Below are 13,625 nucleotides of genomic sequence, written 5' to 3' on the forward strand. Positions count from 1 at the left end.
ACTCTCACACACAGACACTCACACACGCAGACACTCACACACCCAGACACTCACACACAAAGACACTCACACACACAGACACGCACACACAGACACACACACCCAGACACACACACCCAGACACTCACACACACAGACACTCACACACACAGACACTCACACACAGACACTCACACACACAGACACTCACACACGCAGACACTCACACACGCAGACACTCACACACCCAGACACTCACACACCCAGACACTCACACACCCAGACACTCACACACAGACACTCACACACCCAGACACTCACACACCCAGACACTCACACACAGACACTCACACACCCAGACACTCACACACCCAGACACTCACACACCCAGACACTCACACACGCAGTCACACACCCAGACACTCACACACCAAGACACCCACACACTCACACCCACACACTCAGACACTCACACTCACCGACACACACACACATAGTGAACACTCTCTCACACACATTGTGAAATACACTCACCCACACACTGACACTCACACACACAGTGAGACACTATCTCAACAACAACCGCCATTCGCCACTAAATGGCGGTGACGTCACCACGACACTTGTGCCAGGCTATGTGCACATTGAGGCCACGTAAAGTGTCGAACGCCCTCTGGCAGGAGATCACGGGGCAGACCCAGCAGGTGCCACGGGTCGACTGACTGAGATGACTGAGATGACTGGCTGATGCACCACCTGTGCCCCCTACTGTGCCAACTTGCTGTGCTTTAGCCACCCAGCGCTCCGCTCGTTGTTGTGAGCGTCGCTCCTCCGCCCTCCGTTGTTGTTGGAGGGCGACTGCCTCCAACTGCCCAGCAGCGTCCTTCACGAGCCTCCTCCACAGAGGCCGATCTTGACACAGCTGGTACCAGTTATCGGCAAGTCCACTCAGCTCCACGTCCTCCTGTACCACATCACTCCATCTCTTCTCTAGCCCGTGCCGTGCCCGTTTAGCCCCCTCGATCCGGCCGAACAAAAGCTGTCTAGTCATGCGGTGGCTGGGCATGCGGGCTACATGACCCAGCCAGTGCAGCCTTGCCTGCCGGAGGAGCTCACAGATGGGAATTTGTCCAAATCTTTCAAGGATTTGTGAGCTCCTCACACAATCCAGCCTGGTAAAATCCAGGATGGATAGTAGGCAGGCCAGCCTTAATGTTTCTAACCAGCGAAGATGTTCCTTTAGGGGGGTCTACGTTTTGCAAGTGTAGAGAAGGGAGGGAATGACCGTGGCTGAGAAGACCTGAAGCTTCGTGCGGAGTAATAGAACAGGTAGCTTCCACACAGCGTTACGTATCCGATGAAAAGATAATGCCGGTCGACTGATTCTGAGTGAGACCTCTGCTGTTAAGCCAGAGTCAGTCATGAGCACACTGCCCAGGTATGGGAAACTCTCCACACTCTCCACAACTGCCCCATCACCGATTGGGAGTTGTGGAGGTGGATTGTCCGATGGTAGAAAATACATAGGCAGGTGCTTTGTTTTGGTGGGGCTGATGGTAAGACCCCACCTCTTAGTGGCACGCTCCAGGTTCAGCAGCACCACCTCCAACTCCTCATCTGAGTGAGCAGCAATTACCAGATCATCGGCATACATAACGTGGTTGAGCAATAGGGAGCCATTCCTTGACCGCACCCGGGCATCAATCATCCTCCCATTGTATCTGTACCAGATGTAAATTCCTCCGGTACAGCTATTGAAGGCTTCACGAACTACATGGTCAAAATAGATGTTAAATAATGTAGGAGCCAGAGGACATCCCTGTCGCACCTCAAGGTGTACAGAGAATGGCTCTGACTCCCGGCCATGTAGTTTTACCCGGGCCCGCTCACCATCATGAAGGTCCTTAATGATCGTGAGCAGAGGGTCAGGGACTCCGAAAGCACGAAGAACAACCCAGAGCCCAGGCCTACTGATGGTATCATAGGCCTTGACCAGGTCAATAAAGCAGAGATGTAGGTCTTGTTGGAATTCCCTACACTTCTGCTGTAGCAGACGGACAGAAAATATGGCATCTGTGCAGGACCGCCCTTTCCTGAAACAGCATTGGGGCTCCGCAAGCCTCTCCTCAGCGTGCCTAGCAAGGCTATGTTGAATAATCCTTGCCAGGACCTTTCCCGGCACACTGAGGAGTGAGATGCCCCTGTAGTTGTTACAGTCTGCGCGCCCCCCCTTATTAAAGAGGGGGACCACCAGGATATCCTTCCAATCCTGCGAAACCCGTCCAGCGGTCCAGACTGTTGTTATTATGTCATGTAGGGCAGTCTGTGCACAAACGCCACCCTCCCTCAGCATTTCACTTGGGAGATCATCTCTGCCCGGTGCCTTTCCTGGTCTCAGACTCCGGATCGCCCTCAGTACTTCCTCAACAGATGGCACCTCAGCCAGCCACTCACAGGGGGTGACTTCTTCCCATATTTGAGGCACCGCAGCCTCAGCAGGGTCATCCTCACTTTGTGCCACGATGTTTTCCTGGCTGAGGGATTTTCCCTCCCCCAGGACCTCACAGAAATGCTCAGCAAATCTGCAAACCTGTTCCTGGGGGTCGGAGATTGAGTCACCGTTTTATCCGCTAGTGATGGTAATAGGTGTGGTGCTGCAGGTTACTTTTTTGATGGAGTTAAATAGAGATTTGTGATCGTGGGCCACTGAGGCAGACTCCATCTCCTCAGCAACCTACGACCACCACCCATCCTTGCAGCGCCTCACGGCTCTCCGAACCTCCCTGCGAATGCTGCGGTAAGCCTCCTCATTCTTTGACGTGGGATTCTGTACCCGATGACAGTGGGCTTGTCGCTTTTTCTCAGCCAGCTTGAACCCCTCCTCTGTCAGCCAGGGTCTCTCGGGAGGTCTGGACCGCGTACCCAAAGCAGCCATTGCAGCTGCATGAGCCACAGTCCTAAACCTCGCCCATTTCCCCTCGACATCAGGAGGAGTGGGGGACGATGCCAATCCCAGCCGCAAGCGATGATGAAATTCTTGCTTGCAACTTTCATCAGATAACTGAGACCATGCCACTAAGAGTTTGAATGGGGTCCTGGTTGTACACCCACCACCGGAGTGGAAGAATGGCAGGCACATCTTACAGATGACAAGTCAATGGTCGGTGGGAGGATCAACTCCACGGTAGGTCCTGGTGTCAAGTACATGGGCCCGCATGCGCTGTTCCGTCACTATGTAGTCCAGCAGATGTTCTTGCTTGGACACGGCATGCATCCATGATGTGGTGTGGATGCGCCGATGCCGGAACAGCGTGTTGGTAATTACAAGCCCATGGGCTGCACAAAAATATAGCAGCCTCCTACCGTTGTTATTGAGCTGATCTGGCCCATGCCCTCCAATCACTCCAGACCAGGTGCCAGTATCATGACCAACTCGGGCATTGAAGTCACCCAACAAGATGAATCTATCCCGAGGGGCCACTTTAGCCAGCACCTGTGACAGGAGATCATAAAAGGCATCTGACTCATCGGCCTTGCCTGCATCCCTCCACGGATGTTCGTCTTCAGTGGGGGCATAAGTAACCACGACCACCACTCCTCGCCCCTGGTTGATGGGAAGGCGAGCCCAAAGTAGCTTGGGGCTTACAGCTTCCCACACCTCACCAGCACGCTCCCACGCCCCTTCATTCTTTTGTTCATAAGAGCCACACCCTGTTGTTTGGCAGTCTGCTGCCCCGAGTAGAGGACTGTCCACCCCTCATGGTGGCAGGAGCCAGAACCGTACCACCAGACCTCCTGAATACCACAGAGATCCAGGCGGTACCGGTCCAGCTCCCGACAGAGGAGTGACAGCCTCTCCTCCGCAGTGAGCGTTCGAACATTCCACGTGGCCACACGAAGTGGCTTTTCGTTATTTCTGGAGGAGCCCCGAGGGTAAAGATTCAGTCTCCTGACTCCGCCAAATGGGGTTTGGCCAGGAGACATCATAGACGCCTGTCACCCCGGGGCCTCCGGCACAAGCTTATTTATTAGATATTTTCGACGTGGTTTAGTGGTAATTAATTGAAGGTGGAGGGGTTACCAGCCCCTCGCACCCGTCCAGAGCCCCCGTTTAGCCCCTGTGGTGGTCACAGACGCGATGAGGGGAAAGGCCAATCGGAATTGGCCCTCCCCCCACAGAACTGTCCACAACAGAGTTGCCCGTCCGGCATCACTGGGAGGTAGGGGGTTGTTTTGCCGGATACACTAACAACACACACTAACAACACACACACCAGCAACACACACACACTAACAACACACACACTAACAACACACACACCAACAACACACAATAACAACACAAACACTAACAACACACACTAACAACACACACACACACACACTAACAACACACACTAAGAACACACTAACAACACACACACAAACAACACACACACACCAACAACACACAAACACACACTAACAACACACACCACACACACTAACAACACACACCACACACACTAACAACACACACCACACACAACACACACACTAACAACACACACTAACACACACCAACAACACACACACACCAACAACACACACTCACACTAACACACAAACAACACACAAACAACACACAAACAACACACAAACACCACACACTAACAACACACACAGTAACAACACACACACATTAACACACACACTAACACACACACTAACAACACACACACTAACCAACACACACACACTAGCAACACACACTAACAACACACTCACAACACACTCACACTAACAACACACACACTAACAACACACACACAAACAACACACTCACACTAACAACACACACACCAAACAACACACTCACACTAACAACACACACACCAAACAACACACTCACACTAACAACATACACACTAGCAACACACACACCCTAACAACACACTCACAACACACACTAAACAACACACACACTAAACAACACACACTAACAACACACACACACTAACAACACACACTAGCAACACACACACTAACAACACACACACTAACAACACACACACTAAACAACACACACACACACACCAGCAACACACAGACTAACAACACACTCACACTAACAACACACACTAAACAACACACTCACACTAACAACACACAAACACTAACAACACACACACTAAACAACACACTCACACACACACACTAACAACACACACTAACAACACACTCACACTAACAACACACACACTAACAACACACTCACACTAACACACACACACTAACAACACACTCACACTAACACACACACTAACAACACACACTAACAACACACTCACACTAACAACACTCACACTAACAACACTCACACTAACAACACACACACTAACAACACACACTAACACACAAACACTAACAACACTCACACTAACAACACACTCACACTAACAACACACACACTAACACACACACTAACAACACACACACTAACAACACACACACTCACACTAACAACACAAACACAGAAACATGACCGCTGCTGCTGCTGTCTCGTGAATACAAAGGAGGCAGTGTTTGTTTATTGACGCAGCGAGGCAACACTCACACTAACAACACACTCACACTAACAACACACTCACACTAACAACACTTTGACACTAACAACACACACTCACACTAACAACACACACTCACACTAAGAACACACTCACACTAACAACACAGACTAACAACACTCACACTAACAACGCTCACACTAACAACACACTGATACTAACAACACTGACACTAACAACACACTCACACTAACAACACACACACTCACACTAACAACACAAACACAGAAACATGACCGCTGCTGCTGCTGTCTCGTGAATACAAAGGAGGCAGTGTTTGTTTATTGACGCAGCGAGGCAACACGTGGGGTGTGTGTGTGTGGGGGGGTGGAGAATTGCCTGAGCTGTCGGTACGAAGTGAAACCCGACCCCCCCTCCCCCGACGTTCCGCGATGTGGCCCTCTCTCACACTCACTCAACACCCTCTGCGCGGAACGCGTGTCGCTGTTACGAATGGCTGAACGGTTTGGGGTTTTGGAAATTTTTTAAAATCAAAATTGCGATCTCTCCGGCAGCGATTTGCGATTTGATTTGCGATTACAATTTTTTTGTTGTGGTTGTTTTTGGTCCAGTCGAACTGCAGTTCCAATGTTCACCGCGGAATGGATTCAACGCGTGGTACCATCAAACACAGAAATAGGTTTTCACCCTTTTAACTGGCACAACAACTGACACCTTTATTCAAGGCGTCGTGTTTGCAATAACCACAGCACAAGCAGTCAAAATGCAAACAAAAAAAGACAGCTCTGATAATAATATTGGCACTGTCCTTGAATTTGATTGGTCCACACCAGAGACGGCTTTTCTTAGAGCCCTTTAGTCTCTCCACTGGTGATGGACCAGATGACGCCAAAAGGCGTACAACTAAAAAACAACGCACTATCAGAGTATTGAGGTGCTCGGGGTGAGCATTTACATTATGAGACCTCCTTTGCCAGTAACAAGATATAGTAATAGATTTTCACCCTTTTAACTGGCACAAAAACTGACACCTTTATTCAAGGCATCGTGTTTGCAATAACCACAACACAAGCAGTCAAAATGCAAACAAAAAGAGACAACTCTGATAATGATGATGGCACCGTCCTTGAATTTGATTGGTCCACACCAGAGACGGCTTTTCTTAGTGCCCTTTAGTCTCTCCACTGGTGATGGACCAGATGACGCCAAAAGGCGTACAACTCAAAAAACAGCGCACCATCAGAGTTATTGAGGTGCTCGGGGTGAGCATTTACATTATGACACCTCCTTTGCCAGTAACAAGATATAGTAATAGATTTTCACCCTTTTAACTGGCACAAAAACTGACACCTTTATTCAAGGCATCGTGTTTGCAATAACCACAACACAAGCAGTCTAAATGTAAACAAAAAGAGACAACTCTGATAATGATGATGGCACCGTCCTTGAATTTGATTGGTCCACACCAGAGACGGCTTTTCTTAGTGCCCTTTAGTCTCTCCACTGGTGATGGACCAGATGACGCCAAAAGGCGTACAACTCAAAAAACAGCGCACCATCAGAGTTATTGAGGGCTCGGGGTGAGCATTTACATTATGAGACCTCCTTTGCCAGTAACAAGATATAGGAATAGGTTTTACCCTTTTAACTGGCACAAAAACTGACACCTTCATTCAAGGCATCGTGTTTGCAATAACCACAATACAAGCAGTCAAAATGCAAACAAAAAAAAGACAACTCTGATAATAATATGCACTGTCCTTGAATTTGATTGGTCCACACCAGAGACGGCTTTTCTTAGAGCCCTTTAGTCTCTCCACTGGTGATGGACCAGATGACGCCAAAAGGCGTACAACTCAAAAAACAGCGCACCATCAGAGTTATTGAGGGCTCGGGGTGAGCATTTACATTATGAGACCTCCTTTGCCAGTAACAAGATATAGTAATAGGTTTAACCCTTTTAACTGGCACAAAAACTGACACCTTTATTCAAGGCATCATGTTTGCAATAACCACAACACAAGCAGTCAAAATGCAAACAAAAAGGAGACAACTCTGATAATAATAATGTTGGCACCGTCCTTGAATTTGATTGGTCCACACCAGAGACGGCTTTTCTTAGAGCCCTTTAGTCTCCACTGGTGTTAGACCAGAAGACGCTAAAAGGCGTACAACTAAAAAAACAGCGCACCATCAGAGTTATTGAGGGCTCGGGGTGAGCATTTACATTATGACACCTCCTTTGCCAGTAACAAGATATAGTAATAGGTTTTACCCTTTTAACTGGCACAACTGACACCTTTATTCAAGGCATCGTGTTTGCAATAACCACAACACAAGCAGTCAAAATGCAAACAAAAAGAGACAACTCTGATAATAATAATATTGGCACTGTCCTTGAATTTGATTGGTCCACACCAGAGACGGCTTTTCTTAGAACCCTTTAGTCTCTCCACTGGTGATGGACCAGATGACGCCAAAAGGCGTACAACTCAAAAAACTGCGCACCATCAGAGTTATTGAGGGCTCGGGGTGAACATTTACATTATGACACCTCCTTTGCCAGTAACAAGATATAGTAATAGGTTTAACCCTTTTAACTGGCACAACTGACACCTTTATTCAAGGCATCGTGTTTGCAATAACCACAATACAAGCAGTCAAAATGCAAACAAAAAAAGACAACTCTGATAATAATATTGGCACTGTCCTTGAATTTGATTGGTCCACACCAGAGACGGCTTTTCTTAGAGCCCTTTAGTCTCTCCACTGGTGATGGACCAGATGACGCCAAAAGGCATACATCTCAAAAAACAGCGCACCATCAGGGTTATTGAGGGCTCGGGGTGAACATTTACATTATGACACCTCCTTTGCCAGTAACAAGATATAGGAATAGGTTTTTACCCTTTTAACCGGCACAATCAAACATGTGAACGGCTGTGTATGTTCTCACACAGGGACGTGGAACTTCGAAGATGTGAATCGCTTCCAACGTGTGTCCATTAAAATGTTTCAAGTTGAAAATGAACAGTCAAACATATCGCAATTGTTAAGTTAAATAAATAAAGTTATATATATTTTTCAAAAAATATATATAATTAATACAAGAAAGTTATAGGGGCTTTTTAAATCGTAAAATCGCAGCCTTTGTACAGCCTGCCCTATATGACGTCATAACAACAGTCTGGACCACTGGACGGGTTCCGCAGGATTGGAAGGATGCCCTGGTGGTCCCCCCTCTTTAAGAAGAAGGGGGACCGCACAGACTGTAACAACTACAGGGGCATCTCACTCCTCAGTGTGAGGCCGGTAAAGGTCCTGGCAAGGATTATTCAGCATCGCCTTGGCCAGGCACGCTGAGGAGAGGCTTGCGGAGCCCCAATGCGGTTTCAGGAAAGGGCGGTCCTGCACAGATGCCATATTACTGTGTAGGAATCTCCTGGTTATACCACCAGCCCACTTAGTGGCGAATGGCGGTTGTTGTTGGGTGTTGGTGGTGTTGTTGTGTTAGTGTTGTTGTGTTAGTGGTGTTGTGTTAGTGGTGTTGTTGTGTTAGTGTTGTTGTTAGTGTTGTCAGTCAGTCGACCCGTGGCACCTGCTGGGTCTGCCCCGTGACCTCCTGCCCGCGGGCGTTCGACACATCACGTGGCCTCAAGGTGCACATGGCCTGGCACAAGCGTCGTGGTGATGTCACCGCCACTTAGTGGCGAATGGCGGTTGTTGTTGTGTTGTTGTTGTGTGTTGTTGTGTTCGTGTTGTTGTTGTGTTCATGTTGTTGTGTTCGGCGGAAACAAATCACCCATCGTCACCATCTAAAAACCCTCCTCCATCATAATCTTCACCACCACCATCACCATCTTCACCACCATCACCACCATCACCACCATCTTCACCACCATTACCACCACCGTCACCACCATCACCACCACCACCATCACCACCATCTTCACCACCACCATCAGCGTTGTTCCTCCTCCTCCTGACGACTTTACTACTGGGGTGGTGGTAATGTGGTGGTGGTGGTGATGGTGGTGGTGGTGATGGTGGTGGTGGTGATGTTGGTGGTGTTGGTAATGGTGGTGGTAGTGATGTTGGTGGTGTTGGTGGTGATGTTGGTGTTGGTGGTAGTGATGGTGGTGGTGATGTTGTTGGTGGTGGTAGTGATGGAGGTGGTGGTGATGTTGGTGGTGGTGGTGTTGGTGGTGATGGTGGTGGGGGTGGTAGTGGTGATGTTGTTGTTGGTGGTAGTGATGGAGGTGGTGGTAGTGATGGTGGTGGTGATATTTGTTGGTGGTGCTCCTCGTCCGTTCGCTCCTCCTCACTCGCCGCTGACTCCTCCCCCATCCTCCCCCCCCCCCCCAAACAACAACAACACAACAACAACACAACAACAACACAACAACAGTCTCCCCCCCCCGTGCCAACCCTCCCTCCCCACCGGCGGGGGTCACAGCTACAGCTGCAGGCACCGTGAGGCCTTGCGAGCCTCGCCCCACAGCAGAAGGCTGAGCAGTGTGAGGCCCCAGGCGGAAGTAGCAGGCCCCAAGGCCCTTGTAGAGGCCGCGAAGGCCCTCAGCTCGCCACGTCCTCAGCAGGCAGTCGGCGAAGCCTCGGTAGACACGGTGCTGGGTGGCGGTGGTGGCGGTGGTGGTGGTGGTGGCGGTGGTGGTGGGGGGGGGGGGGGGGTTTCGTCAGACGTGCCCCCCCCGTCAATGAACTTACGTTCGGGAGATCGGCCGCGGTGCCATTTCTGCGCGGGCGCGGGCGCGGGCGGGTTAACTTCGGCGTGGTGTCTGCGATTTGTGAGCGGAGCGACCGCGTGCTGGGCTGGGCGGGCGGGCGGGGGTGGTTCGTTAGAGAGCGAGCGTAGCCGCGGCCTTGGGGTGCTGACCCGGGGTTTCCGCTTGAGGGCGCGCGGGGCCCAAAGTCGCGGCTTCCGCGGCCGCCGCGCGACCGATCCGAGTAGGCGCGAAGGGTCGCGGTGCACCTGAACGAAACTCTCCCGGGGCCGCCCGCGCCGAGATTACCATCTCCGCGCCGAGATTACCATCTCCGCGCCGAGATTACCATCTCCGCGCCGAGATTACCATCTCCGCGCCGAGATTACCATCTCCGCGCCGAGATTACCATCTCCGCGCCGAGATTACCATCTCCGCGCCGAGATTACCATCTCCGCGCCGAGATTACCATCTCCGCGCCGAGATTACCATCTCCGCGCCGAGATTACCATCTCCGCGCCGAGATTACCATCTCCGCGCCGAGATTACCATCTCCGCGCCGAGATTACCATCTCCGCGCCGAGATTACCATCTCCGCGCCGAGATTACCATCTCCGCGCCGAGATTACCATCTCCGCGCCGAGATTACCATCTCCGCGCCGAGATTACCATCTCCGCGCCGAGATTACCATCTCCGCGCCGAGATTACCATCTCCGCGCCGAGATTACCATCTCCGCGCCGAGATTACCATCTCCGCGCCGAGATTACCATCTCCGCGCCGAGATTACCATCTCCGCGCCGAGATTACCATCTCCGCGCCGAGATTACCATCTCCGCGCCGAGATTACCATCTCCGCGCCGAGATTACCATCTCCGCGCCGAGATTACCATCTCCGCGCCGAGATTACCATCTCCGCGCCGAGATTACCATCTCCGCGCCGAGATTACCATCTCCGCGCCGAGATTACCATCTCCGCGCCGAGATTACCATCTCCGCGCCGAGATTACCATCTCCGCGCCGAGATTACCATCTCCGCGCCGAGATTACCATCTCCGCGCCGAGATTACCATCTCCGCGCCGAGATTACCATCTCCGCGCCGAGATTACCATCTCCGCGCCGAGATTACCATCTCCGCGCCGAGATTACCATCTCCGCGCCGAGATTACCATCTCCGCGCCGAGATTACCATCTCCGCGCCGAGATTACCATCTCCGCGCCGAGATTACCATCTCCGCGCCGAGATTACCATCTCCGCGCCGAGATTACCATCTCCGCGCCGAGATTACCATCTCCGCGCCGAGATTACCATCTCCGCGCCGAGATTACCATCTCCGCGCCGAGATTACCATCTCCGCGCCGAGATTACCATCTCCGCGCCGAGATTACCATCTCCGCGCCGAGATTACCATCTCCGCGCCGAGATTACCATCTCCGCGCCGAGATTACCATCTCCGCGCCGAGATTACCATCTCCGCGCCGAGATTACCATCTCCGCGCCGAGATTACCATCTCCGCGCCGAGATTACCATCTCCGCGCCAATGCGACTTGAGCGAGCTTGCACGGCGCGCTTTACGCAGTAAAATTTACTTAAACAACTTTTAACGAAAACACGCTTTTTAAAATACAAAAAAAAAGAGAGAGAGAGAGAGAGCTTATTATATTTTGTACGTCTCTGCTCCATCAAATAATTGCGACCGAATTTGATTTCATCCAGCGGCAGATCGATCGTCACATCGTAAACGTGAGCGTACTGTGGTAATGGAAGAACTCCACAACGACAACAAGGTCTTGATTTAAAGCTTTCGTGACTGCAGTAATTCATATTCTTAGTTTTTTCGGTAAAGTCACGTTGTTTCTCTTCAACGTGACTTTACCGAAAAAACTAAGAATATGACAACAAGGTCATCTCTTTGACGCGCTTTCATTTAACTCGCTCTGTCTGTTGTCGATGTTGTTGTTGTTGTCGATGTCGTTGTTGTTGTTGTCGATGATGTCGTTGTTGTACCCTCAAATCTTGTAACTCGAACTGTAACCCACTTCCCAATGTGGTATCGACTGCAAACTCGGTATACTGATGTCATGCTGATGACAATAGCTACGATTCGAAATCTTTCGTGACTGCAAGAATTACTCTTTGGTTTTTTTTTCGGTAAAGTCACGTATAAATAAGTCTGAACCACCTCTACGGAGGAGGTAAGAGGTCTGTGTCTTTGTGTTTGTCTCTGCTTGTGCGTCTGCCTTTGTGTCTTGGCTTGGATTTGTGTCTCGGTGCTGTCTCTGCCTGTGTGTGGGCCTTGGTGTTTCCGAGTGGGTGATGCCGCGCCCCACTTTGGCTCCATACATACCTCATGCTAATTTGTCCCTTTGTCTCTCAGCCTCACCTTCTCTGCGTATTTAAGGCGACTTCACTGTGTGCGTGTCCCCTGTGCTGGTTCGCTCTACTTGGATGTCTATGTGTGTGTGTGTGTGCGCGGTCTGTATTTTAAATTTCATACTGAACTTGCAATTTAACAATCTTTGAAATATCTTCTTTGGTTCTTTCGGTAAAGTCACGTAGAATGATAATAAAATAATAAATCATTCTACGTGACTTTACCGAAAGAACCAAAGAAGATGAATCATTGCAGTCACGAAAGCTTTAAATCGAAATCTTTGAAATAGCGTAATCAACCGGACTATGCGTTTAATTGTGTTTTGACCAACCGTCTGTGTTGCTTTATATGGTTGTCCAAATTGTGCTAAACCCTGATTGTTTGGTATGCTTCTCTCTCTGTTGTACCCTGGTGTATCTGTGTTAGTTCCCCCCTACTTGGGTGTCTGTGTATACATCTGGGGTTATATGTGTTTCCTCTCTCTCTCTCGCAAATTTAGCTCTTCTGTACCTGATGATGGCTGCTTGTGTTGCAACCGAAACGTCGTACGCTACTGTCTTATTTTATTATTTCTTATTTATACGTGGCTTTACCGGAAAAAAACCAAAGAGTGACTTTAACTATGTTCTATCATGAAAAATAAAATAAAAAAACAAACACATATACACCAGTAAAACCTTGGATTGCGAGTGACTTGATCTGCGAGTGCTTTGCAAGGGGAGCAAATGTTTGAGTAAATATTGATTTGATAAACGAGCGAGGGTCTTGCAAATACGAGCAGTGTAACACGTGTGCACGCTCTACACTGCCGTAATCCAAATCACGTTGTGATTTCCAAATCACGTTGTGATCCAAATCACGTTGTGATCCAAATCACGTTGTGATCCAAATCACGTTGATCCAAATCACGTTGTGATTTGGATTACAAGCACGTTTCCGGAACGAATCACGCTCCTCGCTACCCAAGGTTTGACCGTAGCTT

The 13,625-nt window shown here is 49.8% G+C and overlaps 1 pseudogene; it reads right to left on the minus strand.

Moving 5' to 3' along the window:
* Positions 1-9,925: 9,925 nt before the first annotated feature.
* Positions 9,926-13,625, minus strand: part of LOC142908329 (solute carrier family 25 member 35-like) — a 67,576-nt pseudogene continuing 63,876 nt past the window's right edge.

Source organism: Petromyzon marinus (assembly GCF_048934315.1).
Source record: "Petromyzon marinus isolate PM22_M1 ecotype Great Lakes invasive population chromosome 80 unlocalized genomic scaffold, UKy_Petmar_22M1.pri1.0 chr80_unloc.1, whole genome shotgun sequence".
Lineage (NCBI taxonomy): Eukaryota > Metazoa > Chordata > Hyperoartia > Petromyzontiformes > Petromyzontidae > Petromyzon > Petromyzon marinus.